Source organism: Mchenga conophoros, linkage group LG5 (genome assembly GCF_057382185.1).
Source record: "Mchenga conophoros isolate Kocher_MC1m ecotype Shallow Benthic linkage group LG5, M_conophoros_male_GT1.1, whole genome shotgun sequence".
NCBI lineage: Eukaryota > Metazoa > Chordata > Actinopteri > Cichliformes > Cichlidae > Mchenga > Mchenga conophoros.
This window is the reverse complement of record NC_140530.1, coordinates 31,156,580-31,169,511: the sequence shown is the minus strand read 5'-3', so window position 1 is coordinate 31,169,511 and position 12,932 is coordinate 31,156,580. Positions and strand designations below refer to the sequence as shown.

Genomic DNA, 12,932 nt, shown 5'->3' with positions numbered 1-12,932 from the left:
ATTGTCATTGTACAGAGTACAACGAAATTGGAGTGCCACTCCCTTGGTGCAAGTTTCAATAATAAATATAAATGTAAAATATAAAAAGTACAAAAAAAAAAACAATCGTAAGTACTCAAACAATAGTATGTACAATATATACTATGGAACGCCAGGACTGCCATAATGAATTAATTAAATACACCATTAAATAATTAATTAAATGTGGCAATAATTAATTAAAATTGGAATTAATTAATTAAATAAATCGTTATGACACATGTAATTAATTAATTATTGACACATTTAATTAATTATTTATGTATTTCACATTTTAATTAATTATTGACACATTTAATTAATTATTTAATGATATATTTATTTATTTCATTTTGGCAGTCCTGGCGCCTGGCTCTCATCATGAAATAATTTTATCTGTCAGCCTCACCCATCAAACTCAGGGGGCGGGGTTAACGCTGATCGAGTCAAAACCATTGCTTTGGCCTGGTAGCCATTGTTTCTAGCACACAACAACCGGCATGTGGAAGCTAACAGAACTGAGCTTTGAAAAACCCTGTTTGTGTGTCACCAAATACCGTTTTAATATTTTTTTAGCCGAGAATGTAGTGGTTTAATCTTCATGTGTCTGGTCGGTTTGTCAAGATACAGCCTCTTTGCAAAAGTGTTTCGATGATTTCGGAGATGTCTGCCCAGTCTCACGGCAAAGCGTGGGATAGACCCGCTCGCCTCGCAAGCAATCCCACCGACAAAGCGCAGGCCCCGGTACACAGCTGTAGTAACCCCCGCTGACTTCTTTTACTGAGGTTATATTTATCGGTGTTTTATTTCCTGATGTTCTTATGTGTCCTACGTGTTTCAGTCGCCAATTCTGAATTATAACTAACATTAAAAACATGTTTAAGGAGGAGAGAGAGCAAATAAATCTGTTTAACATCTGATCTTTGGGTTTTTGTTCAGTAATCAGCCTGACCTGTGTATAAACGCATAAAAGAGATAACGTTGGTGTTTCTGTCATGTAGTAACTGCTGGCTTTAACTGTACAAAGGTTGTTCGACACTATGAAACACATACAGACTTCATGATGTTCGGCTAATATTTTTATTGTGAATATTAATCATACTGACCTCGCTCTGTACACCACGCAGCGAGGTCAGCATGTCCACGATATCCACGATATCCTCAGCTCCATGAGTTAACACAAAGTTTCCCACCTGACTAACTTCCAACTATTCCAGAGACGTGAAAATATACAGCATAAAGAAAAGTGTAAGAGACTCAGCAGCAGATTAGAATAACAGTTATAGATTTAATAAATCACCAAATGAATCCAAGAAACGAGCAAACCTGTTCCGACAATTTGAATTTGTATTCCCTCAGCTGCAGACTCGCTGCTGTTTAAATGTTTGAAAAGGAAGATTAGATATAAAAAGAGTCAAACATAGACTCAGTCTGCCTTCACATTTGATATGAGGCCAGCACGTATAGTGGCCTCAGCAGGCTATTACTGAAATACACGTGCTATATCATAAACTATTATATAAACAGGGAGGTCCTATTAACATGTTTAGTTTTAAAGGACACCTTCCTGCCTTTAGTCTCATTCATGAGCAGTATTCGTTTTCTTCTAACATCCAGAAGTCTGCACGATGTGTTTCATAGTTTGTAACAAGCCTTTGACAGGTAAACATAACATGACCGAAAAAGCAAAAAAAAAAAAAAAGAGAGAGAGAGTTGACATAAGAAGAGAAAATGCTCTCAATTATGGAGACAGGCAAATGGTTCATTTATGTTTGATGTGTGTTTATTCCTCCCTAAATATCGTCGGTGAAGTTCGCCATGCACGTCAGATTTTCCTGCGCATTTTTATACCTCTGCCAACAGAGAGAGAAAAAAATCACATTCTAACAGACAGCTGGTGCTTAGAATACAGTTGAATAACTATTAAAAAACAGATGATATTTAGATGATAGTTCAGTCTAACACATGTGCCAGTGAACCATTAAACGTCTGTGAAACTATGCAGTTATGAAACGTAACTTTAACCTCAGCCAAACCGATTTGCTCAGTTGTAAATAAAACAGCGAAGTAAACGTGACCCGACAGACAGAACCTGAGTGAATGAAGTCCAGCATTTAACCACTGAGAGCTAAAACTCAGCTGAGGTTTCAAAGCTGTGTGCCGGTGATTGGACATCAGCCGCTGATGAAGCTGTTCGCCTATAAAGTGCTCTGTAAGGAAACAAGCTCCAGCAGCTCTGCGCTCGGGGAAAACACTATATTTACTTATCTTGTGCAGAAAAATGCGCTGACATTGCTTTATATCGAGCACCGGCTGCCCAGTTAAACTGTGACTATCACCAGGTAACGTAGGCGTGTTTCTTGAATTAGCAGCAGGTGTTAAACAGCTGACAGATGAGGAGGAGGATGCATGCAGGTAAACTGAGGGTCTGTTGAGCTGATCGCTGGTTTCGTGAGAAAAATGTCAGCTCGTTCTTTATGTTACAGAAGCACAGAGACACAAGACCAGGCGGAAAGAGACGATCGTTCGGTGAAAATGAGAATCTGCGACTGCAACATGTGGAACACGGAGAGTGGAATATGTAAACAAACCGGTTAACGTAACCCCCTCGGTGCACTCTGCATGCTAATTGTTAGCAGAGCTAGTGAAATCTCTGAAAACATCTGAGCACTTTTGCAAACATATTCTATGTTGACAACCTGACCAGACATACGTCGCGACATTCGCGGCTAAAACACTGTTAAAAGTGTAGCTGGTGACAGAAAAACGGGGTATTTTAAAACTACACCACCACCATTGCTGCCTGTGATTTGATCTGCATTCTGAGATACCTGGCTGCCCCAAGTCTACACAAGCAATCGATTATCTAGGATCGACCTGTTTTGACTTACTTTGCACGGCAACCAATCAAATGTTAGAGAAGCTGCATGGGCAGCGTTAACCCCGCCTCCTGAGTTTGATGGGTGAGGCTGACAGATAAAATTATTTCATGATGAGAGCCAGGCGCCAGGACTGCCAAAATGAAATAAATAAATATATCATTAAATAATTAATTAAATGTGTCAATAATTAATTAAAATGTGAAATACATAAATAATTAATTAAATGTGTCAATAATTAATTAATTACATGTGTCATAACTATTTATTTAATTAATTAATTCCAATTTTAATTAATTATTGCCACATTTAATTAATTATTTAATGGTGTATTTAATTAATTCATTATGGCAGTCCTGGCGTTCCATAATATACAGGATAGCAGCATTAATATAATGACAGTATGAATAGCAGCATAATATAATGACAGTGACGGTATGGAATAGGTTCAATTGTTTTTGTGCTTATTTACTACGGTGATAGCTCTGGGAAAGAAGCTATCCCTGAATCTGTTTGTCCTGGTTTTATGTGACCTGTACCGTCGGCCTGACGGTAATAGTTCAAACAGTTGGTTGCTGGGGTGAGAGTGGTCCTTGATGATATTGCCAGCTCTGCTGAGGTACCGAGAGTTTGCAGTGACCTCCAGGCTGGGCAGAGAGCAGCCAGTGATCTTCTGGGCTGTGTTGATGACCCTCTGCAGTACTTTCCTGTCTGCAGCTGAGCACCCTGCATACCATGTTGTTATGCCGTACGTTAGGATGCTCTCTATGGTGGCTCTGTAAAATGTCACCAGCAGCCTCTCCTCCAGGTTGTTCCTCCTGAGCACTCTCAGAAAGTGGAGACGCTGCTGGGCCTTTTTAACCACCGCTGTAGTATTTGCAGTCCAGGAGAGGTCATCAGATATCTGCACGCCCAGAAATCTCATGGAGTGTACCCTCTCCACACAGCTCCCGTGAATGTAAAGTGGGGCCGGGTCTGCTCTGCCCTTCCTGAAGTCCAAGATAAGTTCTTTAGTTTTCGTGGTGTTCAGTTGGAGGTTGTTAACTGAACACCACTCAGTCAGTCTGTTGACCTCATCTCTGTAGTCCGACTCATCCCCCCTTGAGATGAGTCCAACCACTGTGGTGTCATCCGCAAACTTTATAAAGGAAACTTTATAAAGAAATAAAGGCAGACAGGTGCTGATGAATTACAGACACTGCTTTAATGTAATATAATTATTGCAACATAATAACTGTATGTGCAATTATCTCTGCTGCATGCAAACGTTGAAATATCTGCACTGCATGGACACTGCAGCATTTATGAATACGCTATGATAATGTGTTATAATTCACATATTGCTGCACTGAAAAAAAAACAATAACTGGATTTAATTTCAATTTTCTCTAATCCACATAGGGCCGAAAATATACATACAAGGTCAGAAGCATATATTACCTCCCGCTTGTATTTGGTTAAATGTCTCTTAGCAAGTTGCACCTTGGCCAGGTGCTTTTGGTTGCCATTAACAAGCTTCTGGCATAATTCTGACTGGATATTTCATCAGTCTTCTTTGCAGTGGAATTCATTTAAATTACTCATTGCAAAAAGTGATTAGAATAATGAAGAAGGAAGACTACCTCCAAATTCTTCAACTTCAGCTCAGCTCAATAACTAGACAGTTGAAACCTGGACAGTCTACATTTAATTAAACATATCTAAGACAAAAAGGTGTGATGTACAGTTTCTGAAAATACTCTAGAGGTCACATTCATGCTAATATGGTAGAACATATATAATCTTAAAAGTTTCTGTGTGCTGCACCAGAAACCGCCTTGTGATTGCTTTAGCAGATTACAGTTACCTGTAGTCTGAATGAGAGACATCGACTAGTCTTTAAATATAGTATTTCTTCACTATGTTATGAAAAGTGTTGGTCAAGTTACTTGAAAATAGTAATTAGTTACTACTTACTGATTACCTCTTATAGAAATGAATCCTGTTACTTTATTGATTACTTAGTTTCAAAATTAGTTTCTATTACTTAGTTATTTAGGTAACATTATATTTTTTCTGCATAGTCCATCATATAAATGTGAATCAAATTAAATAGTCTATTTTTAAAACTTGTTTTATTAGCTTTAAACTTTTAACTTTATGCACATTGCATCAAGCAAACAAAATCACGGTTTAGTAATGCAGTAACGCAGCGTGCTTACGAGAAAGTAACAGTAATCTAATTACTTTTTTGCAATGTTAATCCTTTACTCATTACTTGAAAAAGTAATGGGATTACTGTAACACAGTGGTTCCCAAACTTTTTTTGCTAGACCCCCCTTTGTTTTACAAGAAAACTGTTCTTTTCATACCACGCCCCCCCTGCAATGGCTCTGCACCCCCCCAGGGGGCGGGCCCCACACTTTGGGAACCTCTGCTGTAACACGTTACTTTTAACACATTACTGCCCATCTCTGTTTATAAATGTTATGAAACCCTTATCGTTTTGGGCTCTTTTGGGGTGTTTTTTCGACAAATGTTGCTGAGGATAGATAATTCATTTGCTGCAGACCCAATTTACCCAATGATAACAAAAAGTAGCTTTAGGTGACTACAGTGTATTTAAAGTCATGAGAACATACTATTGAATGTAATCTGACATTTTTTATTCATTAATTTATCTTCAAATATGACTGGCCCACCAAGAGTGTGACCTTAAAAAATAATTAGCCTATCGCTTATGTGTCGCTGAATGTGGTATTTTACAAGTAATTAATACAGTTATTCCCTTATTTAATGGAACCTTTTGCCAGCAATGTTTCGATGATTAATACATCATATTGATTTTTCTAGGACACATTGCATCTTGAGAATCATTTTCTTTAATGCTGTAATAATGTCATCGTTAATTGCCTCACTTACTTTGCCTTCAACATCTTTTTTGTTTTCCTTCTGTGCTGTATGCTGCTGCAATGACCCAATTTCTGTCAAGGATCATTAAAATTTCATTTCATCAGTCAATCTAAAATCGTCATGTCCATTGGCATGCTCACATTTCCCCCCCCTCCCCCTCATTTTTATACAAGGCAACATGTCATGCTGTGAATGTGGAATGTTATTTTACGCTCTTTGCAAGCTGCAGGCAGTGAGGGTATGATCCTGAATTAAAAGTGCTTTTGCAAAGTATAAAAGAAAATTCAAATGTCAAATGACAGAACTTGACCACATTTTCAGATAATTTGAGTATCAAATGCAGAGGTTTATTAAACTTTATAAAGTTAAGAGTGCCATCTACATTACACTGACACTGCAACACTTCAAATATAATAAACCACTTCTGAACACTTCAAACTATCTGCATTTAAGTGTGCAGTTGCAAATTTCAGATGATATATGCATTTATTATCTTCAGCTAATTGTAAAAGATGATAGCATGAATGTCATATTGAAATCAAATGCATCCATGATGGGAGCAAAACAACACTTGAGTCAACTTATAAAGTATAACCTTTAAGCCAAGTTGACTAATTAAAACACAACCCCATATAGCCTCTTTTCATTTAAAAAAATCAACTAAACAAAAAACAAATCAGAATACAATTTTACATTATCTTTGAAACAGTTAGCACTGGTTCACCTACTGAGTAATGCAGTGATAATAACAGTAACATTTCTATCCAGTCTATTAAATAAACTATTAATTCAATGTTATTTTAACCACACACACACACACACACACATACATATATATATATATATATATATATATACTGTCTTTGAAATGTCTAAATGTCTCCACCTTGTCCAGTATACTTGTAACTGCATTGTCATACCTGCTTTTATCAGTATATGTATTAATGAAATGCAGTTGTATTTACTGTCGCCTGAATAATATTTGTTAAAAACATAAAGAACATTTGTCAATTTGAATGTATCACAAATACAAAGCATGTAGAATCCGAATTGTGGAAAACATATTACATAAGCGGTAGTGAATCAGGCACCTCTTTTTCTAGGCCATGGAACATCCTACATTGATTAATTCCTTGTGCACTTACCTCAGGTTCCGAAACTATTAACTGCCTTTCCTCTTCTTCATCAAAATGGTAAGAGAAAAAATATTCCGCTTTTGTACTGCCTGGGTTAGAGAGCTCGAAAGGGGAGCCTGACAGATGTTCGTATCATGGTTATGGCTAAATCTCCTTGTATCAAACCCAGTATTCTGGATTAACCATCACAGCCAATGGCCACATCTGCCATAGCTCAAAAATAGGTGCCCTCTCAGTGTGTGCGGCATGTGCTTTATGTGTGTGTGGGTTTCTTTTTTTTTTTCTGCTTCTTCTTTTTTCTTTTTTTTTGGGGGGGCATTTTATTTGTATTTGCATTTGCATGGCACTTGGTTTTTGGAGTAAAAGCTTACTCAACAAAATAAAAAAGCCAACTGGAGCTATTTGCTTGACTCGACATAGTTTTAGTGACAGGAAAAGATTACAGCCCATTAATGAGGTTATGGAGCTTGAGGTTGTTTGTGCATCCACCAGGACATGAAAGAACTTCAAAAGATTCATTAGATGCTAAAAAAAAAAAAAAAAGTCTTTGGTGGCCCAATCATGCAGTCTTACCTAACTGCAAATTGTTCAGATCTTTTTTTTTTTTACTTTTCCTTTTTTGAACCTTTGCTTCACTGATTCGCAAAAGAATCTGGCAAAAAAAAAAAAAAAAAAGAAGAATCTAAAGGCACCCAAACTCGTTCCCCTGGCTGTGGATTTATAGAAGACATCTGACCTAATTCTCTGCAATGTTCTCATTTCATGTTAAACAGAAACATGTAAAACATCTTGTGGGTCAGCTACACTTTAATGCAAACATTAGATGAACACAGATAAGCGCTCAGTCTTGCCCGTTGTCAGTGACAACCAGAATGTAAAAAGTGGACAGTTGTAGTTCTGTAAATCCTTTCATGCCTGCAAGCAGGAAGGAGCATGGATGGATTTATACATTTTAAAAACAGGGAAATGCTCTTTGGGCACTTGCTGCAAGAATTGTGAGGAATAAATATGTAGATAGCTCTCTATAGTGTACATGGCTGTGCCCACTGTCTCTTTGTTTACGTGCAAAATCACTGGTGACATGAGATAGTCTGCCATAGGGTCACTATAGCATCTGTGTTATGCAATGCTGACACTAAACCCTTATCTGGATGATGGATGTGTAGTTACACGGGAACGGATTATCTCAGATGCTGTGGACAAAGAGGAACATGCTTAGGCTGTTTTCTGTGGTATATTCTAATGAAATAAAACAAAACAAAACAACTATTTGCGTGCAGCCACAAAAGTACATAAATATATAAAATGATCTTTAAATAAAAGCCTGCAAAATAAAACTATGCCCTAGGCCACAAATAAATATTCACAGTGTAGTGTGCCTTTTCCTTCCATCTTGTTCTTATTGGTTAACCATACCATCAGATCTAACTCTGAACTCTAATCTAGGTATACAATCCTGTGGTCTTTAAATGCTACATAATGTAAGATTACTATGCACTCTCCATCATTAATCTTTAGAATTTAGCATTAACAGTTTAAAGCTACTGGAAACAGAAAATGTAATCCTTTGTTTTCCATCAACAATTTCAGATAATGGTCGCATACATTACAGAAATGTACTTATGACCTCTATACATATGGTATACACAAAGACACCCTCATGATTCAAATAGTGTAAACAATTTTAAGGAAAAGGCACCATGATCTCATATAATGTTAGTGCATAAACTATTGTTTCTTACCTTTTTGACATCATTAAATCACTTAGGGTATTAAAAAAATGTATCCATGATTTAAAGGCTCTTTTAGTGAAAATCTGAAGGGTTAACAAATTAGTTACTCTCTCTAATATGGCAGATTCTTGAGCGAACAAATATCCAGCTATTACACATGCTGTAAGAACAATTGCTGGATCATTACTGCATCTGTACTCTATAATCTAATTCTAAGAGGATCTTTGTGCTTATTTTCCATAACATAAGATGTAAGGGCGCTTTTCTGTGAATTTTGAGCTAATCAGACTACCCATTGTAATCGTTATAAAAGGTCACTATTACAGTTGTTCCATGTTAATTATTATATTGCAAATCTACATGTGTTACTTTCTTTCTTCTTGTTGTGAGATTAAGACTCCAGCAGTCTGTGCTTTTGCAGTAAATGGAAAATGGGCTATATAAATGCCACTCACCTTTTGCAAATCCAATTCAGACACTGGATCTATTAAGTATTTCAAATCTTTTTGTCTTAGCTGTCAGCTTTCTAATCACTATCATTATATTTCATTTGTTTTTTAAAAAGCTGTTTTTATTGTTTTACTTCAAACTTTACAAGCCAAGACTTCCTTAATCTTCACTTAAATTTGTGGGGAACAAATGTAACTGAGGGGTGTTCATCTTACCCACACATGGTGTGATGGCAGAGGGATAATGGTTTAGAGTAGGGGTGTCAAACTCCAGTCCTCGAGGGCTGGTGTCCTGAAACTTTAATGTGCCCCTGCTGCAACAGACTTGAATAAAATTAGTAGGTCATTAGCAAGACTCTATAGAACTTGACTGCACCTCTAACGAGGTGACAACCCCTAACCCTACTCAGGTAATTAAAAAGAAATACTGAAGTAAATGTAAGTGTTTGGAAAAATGTACTTTTAAAAGTACTTTTATTGCCCCATGTTCACTCACTCATAAGCTGCTGTAATATGAGTCAAAGCCCCCAAGGACTGGAGTTTGACACCCATGGTAGAGGCACTGGAGTTTGATTTGTCAGCACTGACAAACTCTGTTCTGTTTTGACCTGGTTATACTGGCATCTTGTGGACAAAGTGCATATTACAAACATGTCTGTAAGTAAATCCTGCAGAGATTTTAATGAAGATCGTATTCTAGCCCTGTTAAATCTTTAACACATAACTTTATTTTAATTAGAAATGTAGATGGCATTATGGTGTTAGAACTCTGAATATATTTTAAATTCTAGTCCTTTAAATGGATGATGGATGATTTAATAATCCTGTTTCCTGTCGTAACTTTGATGAGCTTCAAAGCAAATGTCAGGGCTAGTGAAGAATTATCCTTTTTAAATTCACCAAGCTTTGCAAGACTGATTGATCTGGGTTCTCTTTATGTGCCACCATCAATGTCTCGTCTTTATGAGTTCAGCAGACAGATAAATGCCATCAAAGGTTTTATATGAAGCAAATAAATTACAGCTTTCATTCTCACCTTGAACTCACGAAGTCAAATATGTAATCCTTGGACAAGTTAAATTACTACAATGTCTTAAAAGAGAGTTTCATTTAAACACCAAATGTAACCGTTTAAACATTTGAGAAATATTAATATAATCAGGGATAGCTCAGTAGGTAAAGTGGTCGCCCCATGATCGGAAGGTCGGCGGTTCGAATCCACTTAACGGCTACCCTGAGGTACCCCTGAGCAAGGTACCGTCCCTACACACTGCTCCCCGGGCGCCTGCTTAGTGGGCTGCCCACTGCTTCACTGAGTGAATGGGTCAAATGCAGAGAAAAAACAAGTAATTTCCCCATGGGGATCAATAAAGTATCCATTATTATTATTATTATAATCGATTACTGATATTATTCAAAAGTCTTTGCCTCCTTTTCATTGTAAGACATACAGTTATTCAAGTAGACCCTAAAATAAAATTGCGAGTCTTTAAAGAAGAAGAATTTGGAACTTTTTAATTAATAATTCGACATTTGGATTCTCTGTTAGGAAATCTGAGAAAATTCATATCAGTATTTTCTTTCTATATTTGCAAAAATAACCATTGGTGCCAAGGGTAAGTGGTGAGAGGAACCATAGCAGGATGGCAAAGTGACTCTGGCTGTTGCAAAAATCTAAAAATGTACAAAAACCAAAATAGGAAACAAAAGTGGAAATCACAAAAGGATCCAAGAGAGGGGAGTGGAAGACACCTGAAGCACAATCTGACAGACCGACAAAGGGAAGACAAGACTATTCATAGAGGGTGGAGAACAAGACACAGGTGGAAATAAGCCACAGGTTGACAAAAACCAGGGATAAAAGGGACAAAATCAAACCTTAGGAGACACAAGAAAAAGCAAAGAATGGAAAAAAAAAAAAAACAGGAAGTAGAAAAACAAAATGCCACACATACAAAACAGAGGGAGACAAAGCCAAAAAACACTTGGGGTATTAGAAAAATATGAATACAAGGAGAAATACAAATATAATTATAAAAGGTAACAAAATAACAAATTTATCACACAATCCCAGAACCATGAGAATTAGACCATTAACTGTGTTTATTGTATAAAGTGTAAACAAACAGGAAACGGCTTCTTCAAAAGCGGACCAGCTCAGCACCACTTGAGCTCACTGACAGGATCGGTATTGTTCATAAACTATTTCAGTTAACACAGTGTGACATTTCCAGAGCTCATTAAATGCATTTATTTTTATAACTTTAATCATATCAGTCTGGCCAAGGTCATCCCCATATCATTCTGACAAATAAGATATGCTACTGATGGCTGACATGTTTTGACAGATGAAGGTGTTGTTATGCATAATCAAAGCTGACATTAAAAGGCCATGTTAAAGACATCACTGACAGGACAACAGCAGCCTGGGCATTCCACCACACTTGTTGGGAACAATAACAGAAAAATGTCTGCACTTGTTTATTACAGTGCCTTTAAAAAGCAAGCATCAAAAAAAGATCAGCTCAAGGCAAAGAAACCTAGAAGAATAAATAATGACTGTTGATAGGTGAACTTTGTTTGGCATTCAGCTTCAGGTTCTTATTCAGCATTAATGTCGGGGTCGACTTACATTATAATTCAGGCTGGAAATTGGACCCCATCCCTGCCGTCTATGTTCACGCAAACCAAGAATAAACTCATCTACATTTTGATTAGGGGTACCAAATACCACAATTTCTCTACAGACTTACTGGGGAATTCCCATATTGTTTTGATGTCTTGGGAATATAGGGCTAAAAAACAGTAATGTTTTAGTCCAATCAGTCTTTAACTTTATGTTTTGTTTTCTGTTTTCTTAAAATTAACTAATAAAACATAATAATGAACTTGTGTCCACAAGTGCAAAAAACAAAAAATATATAAAATATGAGTGTGTTTTCATAAATACTTTTCAAATAACACAGCTATCATCAAATGCAGCAGGCTGATATGTTACATACCCTTAATGTAACAGGAAAACGACTATAGGTTTGTGTACAGTGCTCAACTGAGAGGAAACCTTTATGAAAAATAAAACGATAAAAAAGGGACTTATAAATAAGTCAGTATGAATACTGAGTATTCGTGATGCATTATAGCTGTGGTTGAATGAGCAAACATAGCTATACAAACAAAGCAATTAAGCTACACTCGTTTCAGAACTAGAATGACACAACGTTTTTTACAATTCCTTAATAATTATATATATCACATTTAGAAAGCGTCACATACGCCGCAATGCACGGTGGCTTATTTGTGTGCCAAGTCTCCACAGTCTTGACCTGCTCCTCGAGGTTCCAGTGTCTTTTAGCCTTTTCTCTTTTCAGTCTCTTCCTCTCTCCACCACCTTTCCTTTTCTTTTGTCAATCGATCAACTGAAAAAAATACTGTTGGCTTGCCAGTTCGGTGTGGTTCAGAGAGACCGCAGGCGCGCATTATGTGTGCGTTTGGTGCGTATTCAGGAGAGGAGAGCATGCTGTCTTTGAGCATGAGAGTCGGGACGAATGTGCGCGTTCTGAGTTTTCCGTCCACTTACTGTAGCTTATTATCACTCGGCATGAGTTATTTTTTTACTGCAGGCCAAAATGACCCCAGCAACATGCTTTTCCTGTTATTACATATCTAAGTAGTTGTGAATGGATGAATACGGGCTTACATTAGCATGAAATGATACTATATTCCTGCTTAGCAGACATTTCTTCTAAGCCTGGATTTGTGGTGATATGCCCTTGACACTAGATGGCACTAATGCTCCACTCCACTAACTAGCTTGGACTAGTTTAC

General features: G+C 37.1%; 1 protein-coding gene across 3 annotated transcripts in view; it reads right to left on the bottom strand.

Annotated features, from left to right (window-relative positions):
- Window positions 1-7,092, bottom strand: part of lactbl1b (lactamase, beta-like 1b) — a 32,585-nt gene extending 25,493 nt beyond the window's left edge. For 2 of the 3 annotated variants that reach the window (XM_085274841.1, XM_085274842.1), the window contains exon 1: window positions 6,935-7,092. The gene's annotated coding sequence lies outside the window, so the exon portion shown is untranslated. The remainder of the gene's footprint in view (window positions 1-6,934) is intronic. The other variant, XM_085274840.1, reaches the window with a different exon arrangement.
- Between the last annotated feature and the right edge of the window lie 5,840 nt (window positions 7,093-12,932).